Raw genomic sequence first — 12529 nt, 5'->3', positions numbered from 1 at the left:
TGTGAAGCTGCTTTTCCGTAATGGACTTGCCACAGGAAATCAAGATGGACAATGGACCAGGATATATAGCCCAATGGACCCAAGATTTCTCGGCTCGTTGGGGAGTGAAGCATAGCACAGGTATTCCAGGTAACTCCACAAGACAAGCTATTATTGAAAGGACACATCAGGTACTGAAAGGGCTGCTTGATAAACAAAAAACGGGGGACGATGGGCTGACACAGCAGGACATAGTGCTTAAAGCAGTTTATGTTATAAATAATCTACGGTTACTAAGTAATCATAGTGAACCACCATCATTAACACATTACTCAGGTTTGCAGCAAGATTCTGATTTGATACAGCACTGACCAAAAAGTTCGCTTTAAAAATCCTATGGCAGGGTTATGGGAAGGACCTGCAGATTTATTAATGTGGGGAAGGGGTAATGTTTGTATCATTACAGAAAAAGGACCCCAATGGATACCAGCGAAATGGGTTCATCTTTGTCTTGAGAAGGATACTCTGATCCCTAATATTGCCAACGAACCAACAACCAGCACTACTTGAAATCATCAGTTCCCTTCAGAATTGTGAATGCTTTTGCCATTCTTGGGTGAGATTAGTATATGTGGGGTGTGGATCAAATAGGTGGTGTCAGTACAAAGGAGGAAGCTTTCCAAGATGTTTAGAGTGCAAACATTGGCACTCCCAAGAATTCAATACCTGCGTGGTGTTATCCCAAGCAACAGGAACAACAGTTAATTCCCCTGAAACTTGTCGAGAAGGGCTGAACTTATTTGAGGATCAAGAGCAATTGGGGCAGGCTGTTCAGTGGTTTCATAACAAACGCCGAAAGCTCGAGCATAGGAGAGCGAGAATAAGATCAAGGCTATTGAATGTGGGAAAGGAATATTTATCCCTGGGACTTGGGGTGTTAGACCGGATCAGTGGGAACAAGCGAAATGGAGGTGGGAAGAGAAGAAACAGAGAAGAGGGAATAGGAGAAGGGTGTAAAGAGCAAGAGGCTCTGTCAGTTTGGATTTTATCCCTGATCTCATAGGGGAGGGGTTTATTACTGATGATAAGGATGAAGAATAGTCTTAAATTAGATGTGCGGGTTATTGGGGGTTTCCCTCTGTTACTTGTGATATGTGGCAACATCTGTAGTGCAGAAGAAATTAACCCGTCAGGATGGCATCGACAGAATATGTGGTTTACTTGGGCCAATGCTACTGGGGTGGATTCTTTTTGTTTATCCTTAGCCATGTCAGAAGATCCTTTCCGCAAATGTTTAATTGGTATCTGTGAGAAACGACTGCTCACTTAAAAATTTTTAAAATGTTTATTCAACCTTAACAAAAAATATAACAAAAGGACTAAATAAGGAAAAACAGTGCTGGAGCCCCCCGCCCCCCCCATGGCTGTCTGCCACGTGGCTGGCTCATCTTCAAGATGGATGTTTCACATTTTATATTTCTAGCCCCTTCTAGAGCCTTGTTTGTCAGTCAACTCCTTCCTTGCTGTCCAGTGGTGGAGGTCACTTTCTTACATTCTGATTGGAGGTCAGGTGCTACCATAGTAACAAGCCAAGCTTCCCAAATGCCCGGGATTATCAAGACCATCCCATGATAACACATACTGGGGGGGACACATTGTAGTAACATAACTATACATTTATAAAACTTCTTTTACCATACAGATATTCTTCACCCCTTAATTGTGAGACCCAACCATCTCATTACTCATCTATAACAGTATCCCAATAAGTAACTTTACTCGCTTTGCAAAATGGGCAGGAGCCGGAGGAAAACCATACGTGGGAGCAAATAAACCAAGCACGGAGAATCGCTGGTGTAACATAACCAGAGGTGGTACAAAATTGGACATATGCAAAAGGTTGGGAATTAGGCCAAACAACAAGGGCTTCCAAGCAGGTATGGTAACGCAATCACTGAATGAAAGCGGACTAGAGCCTCAAGAACTAGACTTGTTAGGATCAGTACCTGGGAATTATTGCTTGTTTTTAAACTACTTTTTAAACCCAAAATCAACTAATATGAGCAATGTCCTAGTCCCACATCCGAAAAATAATAGTGTCATCCTTAATCCCAGTTCTCCATGATATAAGAATGTGACTAAATATTGCCACAATTGGACTTCTCCTGGAAGTGCTGGCAAAAATGCAACTGTAAGAAAGCTTCCACCAGGTGTCTTTTTAATCTTTGGGGATAGGGCATGGCCCGCAATTACAAGTAATTAATTTGTTGGTCTTTGTTACCTAGGAAAAATAACCATGTTTGCCCCTAGCATGCGTGAAATGCTGAATCACACTATTTTGAAAGTGGGACAAAGCAAAAGAACTAAAAGAGCAGTCACAAGCTTAAGACCTGCTTGTGACAATCGCGTAGAGTTTTGGGGCACTCCAGCATGTATAATAGCATCATTCCTTACTCCAGGTGTCACTGCTGCTCAAGCTTTGGCTACGTGGAACAAGCTGGGATGCTGGACAGTCAAACAACTAAGCATAACTTCAGCTATTTAAAATCAAATGCTCACTGATGTAGATAGTATTAGACATGGCACACTGTAAATAGAGCAGCTACAGATTTTTTGCTATTAACACATGGGTGCGGGTGTGAGGATTTTGAAGGAATTTGTGATGGTGTTCGCAGGGGTCCCAGGACAAGGTAAGAGATGAGAATCTTGACTCCATGTTTCAGAAGGCTGATTTGTTATTTTATGATATATATTATATTAAAACAAAATGATATATTAAAACTATACTAAAAGAATAGAAGAAAGGATTTCATCAGAAGGCCAGCAAAGAAAGGAATGGATTGATAATAAAATCTTGTGACTGACCGGAGAGTCCGAGACAGCTGGACTGTGTTTGGCCATTAATTAAAAACAATCACATGAGAACAATCAAAGATGCACCTGTTGCATTCCACAGCAGCAGATAATTATTGTTTACATTTTGTTTCTGAGGCGCCTCAGCTTCTCAGGAGAAAAGATTCCAGCAAAAGCATTTTTCAGAAAATATGTCCGTGACAGGAATGTGGTGTATGAACCTCTGTGACCATTCTGCATCCATTCACAGGAAACTCAGACAACTACAAGATAACATGAAGAAATTGACTGTGAATGACTAGGGTTTAGATGAATGGCTTGAGGGATGGGGAATAACTGGATGGTTGAAAGATATTGAAAAGGGAGCTTTGTTATTACTAGTAGTCATTATTTTATTGCTTTGTGTTATTCCATGAATAATGAAATTGGTGTCCTGCTTGATAGAAAATACAGTGAAAAGGGTTTGGCTGGTAGAAGAAGAAGAAGAAGGGGGAATCGTAGAAATCTATTTGCAAGGTTTAGGCCACAGTGTGCCCCAGCCAAACTATCTCTAGTTATTCTTATCAGAGCCCTCTGGAATTCATCAAGGTTACTAAGATATAAACTGTGCTAAACTAAGAAAGAAGAGACTGAGAAACAGAATACCAAGACCACAAGAACTAGATAACAGGAGGCGGCGAACCACCTGGACTGTAACCAATCACATACTCTGAGGAGTGCGTGCAGAACGCGTGGACAAGATAGAGGCACCAATGAAGAAATGCGTGACTAGCGTGTGCAGTAGTTTTAGAAACTATAAATATGTGCGTAATGTAAACAATAAACTGCTTCTGCTTAATCATATTGGTTAGTCGTACAGGAGTCCCGTTTCCCGCAGTCCATGTCACTAACAAAGATGTTAAAAAGTGCTGGTCCCAATACCAACCCCCAAGAAACACCACTCGTTACTTTTCTCCACTTGGACATTGAGCTGTTGACTGTAACTCTTTGAGTACGATCATCCAGACAGTTCCTTACCCACCAAGTCGTCCATCTGTCAAATCTATGTTTATAGCCCAGGATGTTGTGTGGGACAGTGTCAAATGCTTTGCATAAGTCCCGGTAGATGATATGAGTCACTCTTTCCTCATCTACCACTGCTGTAACCCCATTGTAGAAGGCCACAAAAATTGTTTGGCACTATCTGCTCTTAGTGAAGCCATGCTGACTGTCACCAATCACTGCCTTATTTTCTATGCACCTTAGCATAGTTTTCAGGAGGAGTGTCTCCATGATCTTGCCAGGCACTGCATTGAGTCTGACCAGTGTACAGTTCCCTTGGTCTTCCTTATTTTTTCTTTTTAAAACTGGGGTCTATCATTCTCCTTTTACAGCCAGTGAGAAATGTGTATTTTTTGTATTTGCTGTGCTGTGATATCCAAACTTCTTAGCAATAGGCAAACGCCTTCCCACTGGATATTATCCCTGGGCTACTTATGTTTGAGGAAGTTGTGTGGTTGAAGTAACAGGGAGTACCAACTCACCTCTTTGTGACAGCACTGTTGACCTTGAGATCACTGATGTCTGGAGCAGCAACAGTGGCAGTTTTATCTCTCTAGCAGAGGGGACCAAGCCTGCCTTTGTGACTCAAAACTTTCTTCAGCCACAGCAGATGTTCCCATGGCTTCCTGTGTCCAGGAAAGCCTTTTAAAATTCCTCTGGCTCTTCCCAAACTCCAGCTTTAAAATCAAAGTCTCAAAGTATGTCTCAATTTCTCCCCCTCCTCCCCCGAGAACTTGAGTGTGTTTCTCTGGCTGTTGTTATTTTATGGGTGACTTTTTGCTGTGGTTTCTTATAATCTGAAGCTAATATAAAGTTTTATATCTTTCTGTAGTTTTCCTGCGAGAGGATTTAATAGTTAGAAAACAGGAGATCTTATCTGTGGAATATGGGATTATATTTGTTAAAGTTTTTAAGGCTTATGTTCACCAGAAGGCCCTGTGTCTTGGTTTGGAAAGACAGCTGCTTGCCAAGGAAGGCAGGAGCCTCCCCATGGTATCTATTCAATACCATGTTCCTTGGCCCAGGTGTTGATAAGGCCATTCTTGAAATGGGTCTCGTTGTCTAACTCAATTCTCCCAGGGGTTCCATGTCTCCACAGGATTTGCTTTTCAAGGCCCAGGATGGTGTTCTGGGCAGTGGCATGAGGCACAGGGTTGGTCTCCAACCATCCCGTGGTGGCTTCCACCATGGTCAGCACATAGCGCTTGCCTTGGCGTGTCTGGGGCAGTGTGATGTCAATCTGCCAGGCCTCCCCATACTTGTACTTGGACCACCACCCACCATACCATAGGGGCTTCACTCACTTGGCCTGCTTGATGGCAGCACATGTCTCACAGTCATGGATAACCTGAGAAATACTGTCCATAGCTAGATCTACTTCTCGGTCTTGTGCTCACTTATAGGTGGCATCTTTACCCTCATGACCTGAGGCATCATGGGCCCATCATGCTAGGAAGAACTCCCTCTTATGTTGCCAATCTAAGTCTATCTTCAATAACTGTATGTTTGCTGCTTGATCTACCTGTTTGTTGTTTCGGTGTTCTTCATTAGCCCGACTCTTGGGGACATGGGCATCTACATGGCGGACTTTCACAGGTAGCTTCTGTACCTGAATGGCAATGTCTTTCTATTCATCAGCAGACCAGATTGGTTTTTATTTACACTGCCAGTTGGCCTTTTTCCACTTTTTAGCCAGCCCCAAAGAGCATTGGCTACTATCTATGAATCAGTATAAAGGTAGAGCTTTCTCCACTTCTCTCTCTCAGCAATGTTCAGAGCCAGCTGAACATCTTGGAGTTCAGCAAGTTGACTTGACCCACCTTCTCCTTCGGTAGCTTGTGCAACCTGTCGTGTGGGGCTCCATACAGTTGCTTTCTACTTACGGTTCATCTCTACAATGTGACAGGAACCGTCAGTGAAAAGAGTGTAGAGTGTTTCTTCTGCTGGTAGATGGTTGTATGGTGGAGCTTCCTCAGCACGTGTCACTTGGTCTTGTTCCTCTTCATCAGTGAGACCAAAGTTTTCACCTTCCAGCCAGTTTGTAATTATCTCCAAAATCCCAGGGCGATTCCGGTTTCTAATACGAACGCGCTGTATTATGAGGGCAATCTATTTACTCCATGTAGCATCAGTGGTGTGGTGAGTGGAGGGAACTTTTCCTTTAAACATCCACCCCAGCACCAGTAGTCGAGGTGCTAAGAGGAGTTGTGCTTCTGTGCCAATCACCTCTGAGGCAGCCTGGACTCCTTCATAGGCAGCCAAGATTTCCTTCTCTGTGGGAGTGCAGTTGGTTTCGGACCTTCTGTAGCTCCGACACTAAAATCTGAGTGGTTAGCTTAGAGTGTCCTCAGGCACCTTCTGCCAAAGGCTCTAGGACAAGCCATTTTTCTCGGCTGCAGAGCAGAGCATGTTCTTCACCTCTGGTTCCGTCTTGACTGGGCCAAGGGCAACTGCATGAGTGATCTTTTGCTTAATCTGGGCAAAAGCTTGTTACTGCTCAGGGCCCCAGTGGAACTCGTTCTTCTTGCGGATGACCAGGTAAAGAGGGCTCACGATCTGACTGTACTCGGGAATGTGTATTCTCTAAAAACCTGTGGCACCTAGGAAAGCTTGTGATACCTTCTTGCTGGATGGTGGAGACATCACGGTGATCTTGTTGATGACCCCAGTGGGAATTTGATGCCGTCCGTCTTGCCACTTTACTCCCAGGAACTGGATCTCTCGGGCAGGTCCCATGACTTTGCTCTTTTTGATGGCAAAGCCGGCTTCTAGCAGAATCTGGATGATCCTCTCTCCTTTCTCAAAAACTTCCATTGCCATGTTCCCCCACACAATGATGTCATTGATGTACCGCAGGTGTTCTGGAGCCTCACCCTTCTCTAGTGCAGTCTGGATTAGTCCATGGCAGATGGTGGGGCTGTGCCTCCACCCCTGGGGCAATTGGTTCCACGTGTACTGCACCTCCCTCCAGGTGAAAGCAAACTGAGGCCTGCATTCTGCTGCCAGAGGAATGGAGAAATATGCGTTATCAATGTCAATAGTGGCATACCACTTTGCTGCCTTGGACTTCAGCTCGTACTGGAGTTCCAGCATGTCCGGCACAGCAGCGCTCAGTGGTGGAGTCACTTCATTCAAGCCACAGTAGTTCACAGTCAATCTCTATTCTCTGTCAGACTTGCGCACAGGCCAGATAGGACTGTTGAAGGGTGAGTGGGTTTTGCCAACCACCTCTTGGGTCTCTAGTTCATGGATCATCTTATGGATGGGGACCACGGCATCGTGCACTGTTGAGGTGGCAATTGGCACTTGTTACTCTTCCACCTTCAGGAGACCTACTGCAGATGGGTTTTCTCATAGTCCAGGCAAAGTGTTCAACTGCTTAATGTTCTCTGCCTCTACAGCAGCTATGCTAAAAGCCCATCTGAGTTCCTTTGGGTTTTTGTAATCGCCATTCCGGAGGTAGTCTATGCCCAGAATACACGGGGCCTCTGGGCCAGTCACAATAGGATGTTTCTTCTACTCTTTCCCAGTCAGGCTCACCTCGGCTTCCAACAGGGTCAATTGCTGTGATGCCCCCGGCACCCCAGCAATGGAAACAGGTTCTGCCCCCACATGTCGCAATGGTATCAGGGTACACTGTGCACCAGTATCAACTAAGGCATCGTATTTTTGTGGTTCTGATGTGCCAGGCCATCGGATCCACACCGTCTAGAAGATCCGGTTTTCCCGTGCCTCTCCCTGGCTAGAGGCCGGGCCCCTCTAACTGGTTATTTTTTCTTTCCTGGGCATACATGGTAGAGGTACCTTCAAGAGGATCTGAGAGATCATAGTCAACAGCTCAGTCATGGGAGGTTGAGGCTACCTTCACTTTACTGGAGTTCCCTCTATTAGTGTTTCCCTCCTTGAGTTGATGCACCCGTGCTGCCAGGACAGAAGTGGGTTTTCCATCCTACCTTCCCATGTCTTCCCCATGGTCATGCAGAAAGAACCATAGGTCAGCCCGTGGGGTGTACCCTCTCTCTCTAGCTGGGGAATGCTGGGCTCTGACTTTGGGGCCTGTGACTCACACTGCTGTGGTGTGGGAACTGTTCCTCTTCACCTCCTCCCTCATCTCCCTCATCTCCTCTCCGAGTTCTTGGACCATGGCAGAGACAGGAGCCTGCATCGGGCCATTGATCATACTTTCATAATTTCTAAGCTTATTGGCAACAGAACTCACTGTCTCTCAGTTGGTATTGGCATTAATTGTTGTAATGAAGGTGATGTATTGAGATGGCCCTAGATTTGCCAGACTCCACGACATTTGCCCTGTGCACCTGACCTTATCGGGGTCATTATCATGCTATCTCTCCCAAAGATTACCTCCAATACTGCCACTTCTCTCAGCTGTTGGATCCCTTCCTCAAGAGTCTTCTAGCGCATTCTATGGTGATGCTCTGGCAGTCTCTCCCTGTGGACAAACCTCTCTCTGACACTTATTAAAAGCCACTCCCAAAGGGAAAGGGACCCTGGCTCCCTTACAGAAATCTGATTCATACTGGAGTCCTAGGTCAAGGGTCCCAGATTCCTTGCCTCACCACCATCCAGTTGGACACTTGTACCCATAAGGTCCCAGACTCGAAGTAGCCAGGTTGTATAAGCCTCACATCCCCGTCATACAATGTCTTTGTGCAGATTACGGAGACTTTTGTATGTCAGGGACTCGGTGATGATTGCAACCTCTGGCTCCCCTGTGGGTTGTGAGGACCCTCCCCGCTCTGGGTGCTCTGGTTTCATCTTAGATCTCCTTGTTTCTACAGGGGCAACTGCTGCTGGCTGTGACTGCCTTTGCAGTTCAGCTGGAACCTGGACAGTTGTAACATCTGTGGGTTCCGCTGCTGCACTATTAGATTCTCCCTATTCAAGGCAGGGAGATGATTCCTCACCAGCTGGGGAAACGCTGGGGAAATGTGCTCCTTCAGCATCAGGCCTATTTCCTTCACCAGACCCTCCCCCACCCAATCTGGGTAGTTCATATCTGGGGTAGGCTGTGGGGTGGGGTCAGGCTCTGGGGCAGCAGCATCCCTAGGCTCTGGTGCCATGACAGGTTCTGGGGTAGGTTTCAGGGTTGTTACCAAGGTTAATCTTCTCTTCTCTCTAAATGCTAAATAGAACAGGCCTATCAGCAACACCAGCCACTGTATGATATCATTAGTATTTAGAGTGGATCTGAACCCTTCAAAAACTTGTGGGGCAGACCCAAAGAGATGGCTAAAGGGTTGGGAGAAAATTTCCCCTGGTGTCATTTCCTCACAGTAGGTACCATTATTAAAATAACTCCAAAAACATACAGTGTTTGATAGCTGTACATCCATGTGCCTGCTTTCCATAGGAAGTTAAAAATCCATGGATTCCTCACCTTATTCATCCATAAAACAAACCAGATAACAGCCACAGTAGCCTTCGTTATAGGACCCATGCTTAGATAAGGGCCTAAAAATGGGAGAAATATAGCCACAATCACGTGCCACCCAAACCAGGGTAAGGTGGACCACATGGTGTCACTTAACGAGGTTTCTATAGCCGCACACAAAAAATTAGATTACACAAGAACTGTTATTCCCTTTTTGTTTCTATGCCCTTGAGCCCCACATTGCGTGCCTGTCCTGGTTTAGGGAAAATTTGGTAGAGAATCTCCAAAGGGGCCCCTCCAGAAAGCAAATCCACACGGCCCCTCCCCACAACCGGTTCGGGAAGAATTCCTCAGAGAGAAGTGGAAAGAACCTGTTTATTAAACAGGCACAGCACCCCTCAGCACACAAAATGAACAATACCAGATGATACCACTCTGAAAAAGATGACAAGTTCAGAAAGTCTCTCTCGGGGGTAGTCGCTCTGTTCTCAGTCCCTCCGGTGCCAGGGCAGCTGTTGCAGTCCACAAGGTGCAAACTCTCGGTGTTTCCAGGTCCCAGTCCGGAGCAGTTTCGAGAATGTTGGAAAAAGGAGAGGAGAAACAGTCCAGGAATAAATTTGGACTGTTTAGCTAAACTAGCTAAAGAGCAGAAGCAAAAAGCAAGCAGAAGCGAAGTGAAGCAGAAGCAAGAGCAAGAGCAAAGTGAAAAGCAAAAGTAAAAAAAAGCAAACTGCCCTCTGTGTCCCACCAGGCTGATAAGAAAAACTCAAACAAAACTTTCACTGTTCAGAGCCAGTCTTAAAGGCACAGAACATAATATCCAACATAAACAGAAAACATGAATGGGGATACAAGCATCATAATGTCACCCTAGGACAGTGACAAAATCTGTCTTGGTTTGGAAAGACAGGTGCCTGCTAAGGAAGGCAGGAGCCTCCCTTGAAATGGAGAAAATGAATTTTCCTTCCTCTAGATTGCTATAAATTTAAATTAAGGGGCTCTCAGGCAACAAAAATTATGGGAGCAGGAAATAACAGTTTTTTAATAGGGAAGAAAATAAAAGGATAAAATAAACAATGCAAGTAAACTAAAACAATACTGACACAGTCAGAACACAACCTGACACTCTGGTTGTCAGGGTGTTGGTAGCAGTCCAATTGGAAATAGGGCTGCAGTCTTCCTGGAGTGTCAAGTGTGGTTCTGCTGGAGCAGGGATCCTGTAGAAAAGGCTGTAGTCTTGATCTGACGATCCAGTGGAAGGAGAGGCAGGTGCTGTTCTTCTGGGAAATCCAGTGGAGAAGCTGTGCTGGTATTCCAGAATCTCCAGATTATATCTGGGTAGCAATGCTTGGCTCCTCCTTCTGGGCAGAGCATCTCACAATGGGATGCTATAGTTCTTATCAGTCATGCAGTGACATTCAATAGCCTGTTATCAGCAGATGTCCCCTCCCGAGGGAGAAGTGATTGTGATGACTCAGAGAGAGAGAAGGAAAACTGCCCACTTGACAAAAGACAATTGCCATACAGATCGTAATAGAATACATCTGGCCTTGCAATTTGGAACACCCAGTTGGAAACGCACAGCTGCAGGTTGGAAGTCAGTTGGGGATTTTGGGGTTGAGAGGCAGTCATGAGGAGGAACACATGGACAGCATGTAAATGGGAAACTGATTGGGTGATAGGACACATAGACAGCAACACTGCAGCTGAGCCAGCCAATGGGTGGGTGCCCTTCTTCTGCTAAGTTCTGGTTATGTCCAGTTGAAATTAAAAGTATAAAAAGGGGAGGATTTCTACAATAAAGTGATCTCCTTCAGATACATAAGGGGATGCCTGTGTCTTTGTTCCCCATTGCTACACTTATCAACAAGTAAAAGGTTTTCTGTGTAGGTGACTAACAGGATACACAGTGGTGGATGTGTGCAATTTTTTTTTTTTTAATTTAGGGTCTTGACAAAGTGATCATCTCAAACATATGAAATGGGAAATCTGGGCCATAGTATATTTGTATTGTGAGTGTGTGAATATAACAAAACAGATATACATGCAATACTTTACATGAAAGAAAAAAACCCTTGAGCTTTAGTGGTTATTGTGATGTCAGATGAAGTTAAAATTCCTCAAAAAAGTTCACAGCAACTATGGGTTGGCCTTGAAACCATGGCAGTTCTTTATACTGCTGTGAAACTGCTACAGAGAACATTTTACCTCAAGGAAGAGACATTTCCTACAATGGGGTTCATAAGCAATGAGACAAAAAAATAATAGCTCTACAAAGTTGGGTATTTTGTTCTGTACTTTCACATAATAGCATGGTAAGAGGTTTTTTACAGCAAGTAACAGTAAAGGACTTCAAGAAATCAGTCATGGTGGGTTCATTTTATGGAATAACAAATGATGCTCTTTTGAATAATTGAATTATAATGGTCTTTTTTATTGAGTGTTTTTGTTCACAAATTATTTCCTCACAAATTAAAGAACTGTGTGTGTGATGGAGAGGAAAAAGTAATGGACTAATAAGAGGATGGACAAAAATGGACTGGTATTGTTAAGCTACCATCAAATATTTTTCATTTTAAAATTAATTAGCTGATCCAGTGTAAAAAATTTAAGCAAAATTTAGAACTATTTCAATAATAGACTTCATATTTGAAGCAGCACAACTTGTACTGCAGCTGTTCCAAGGTTGCTTAATATATCTTAATGAATAAATGGTATAGAGCAATTGTAAAGAGCATAAACATGAAATAGAACTATTTCTTGTGGAGCATATGGAAGTAGTGGAAGTTTTCAGCAGCTGGAATTTGGGTTCCAAAACTTTCACCTCTGTGTGACTACCCTAATCCTGCTGATTAATACTAAGAAGTGCTTTATCCCTTTCAAAAGACAGTTAAACTTTTTTGTGAAATTACTCATTTGCTAATGTGAGAGATTATTTAATTATGGGTTGATTTAAACTCCAACAGAGTACTTGCCATTTCATGTCATAAGCTGCTATAACTGGCACTCTGGCTTGTCACAACACAACACAAATTACACAATATTATACCAACCCCCTTTGTACCATTGTACTCTCTTTTCATGTGTTGCACCTTTGAGTTGCTTACCCACTCCTGGAGGGGGAGAATACTGGTAGAGTCCCCAATCAAAAGGTTGGTGAGCACTGGAATCCAGAGAGTTTCTCCCCTGCCACTCATAGCCAGCAAGTTGATCTGGGCAAGGCTCAGTGTTGTCCCATCTGGGTCACCAAAAACTGTTGTCCAC

This window comes from Melozone crissalis, unplaced genomic scaffold (assembly GCF_028551555.1).
Source record: "Melozone crissalis strain CALT ecotype California unplaced genomic scaffold, PUWL_Pcris_2 ptg000074l_1, whole genome shotgun sequence".
Classification (NCBI taxonomy): Eukaryota; Metazoa; Chordata; class Aves; order Passeriformes; family Passerellidae; genus Melozone; species Melozone crissalis.
Note: the sequence above shows the minus strand (reverse complement) of the source record.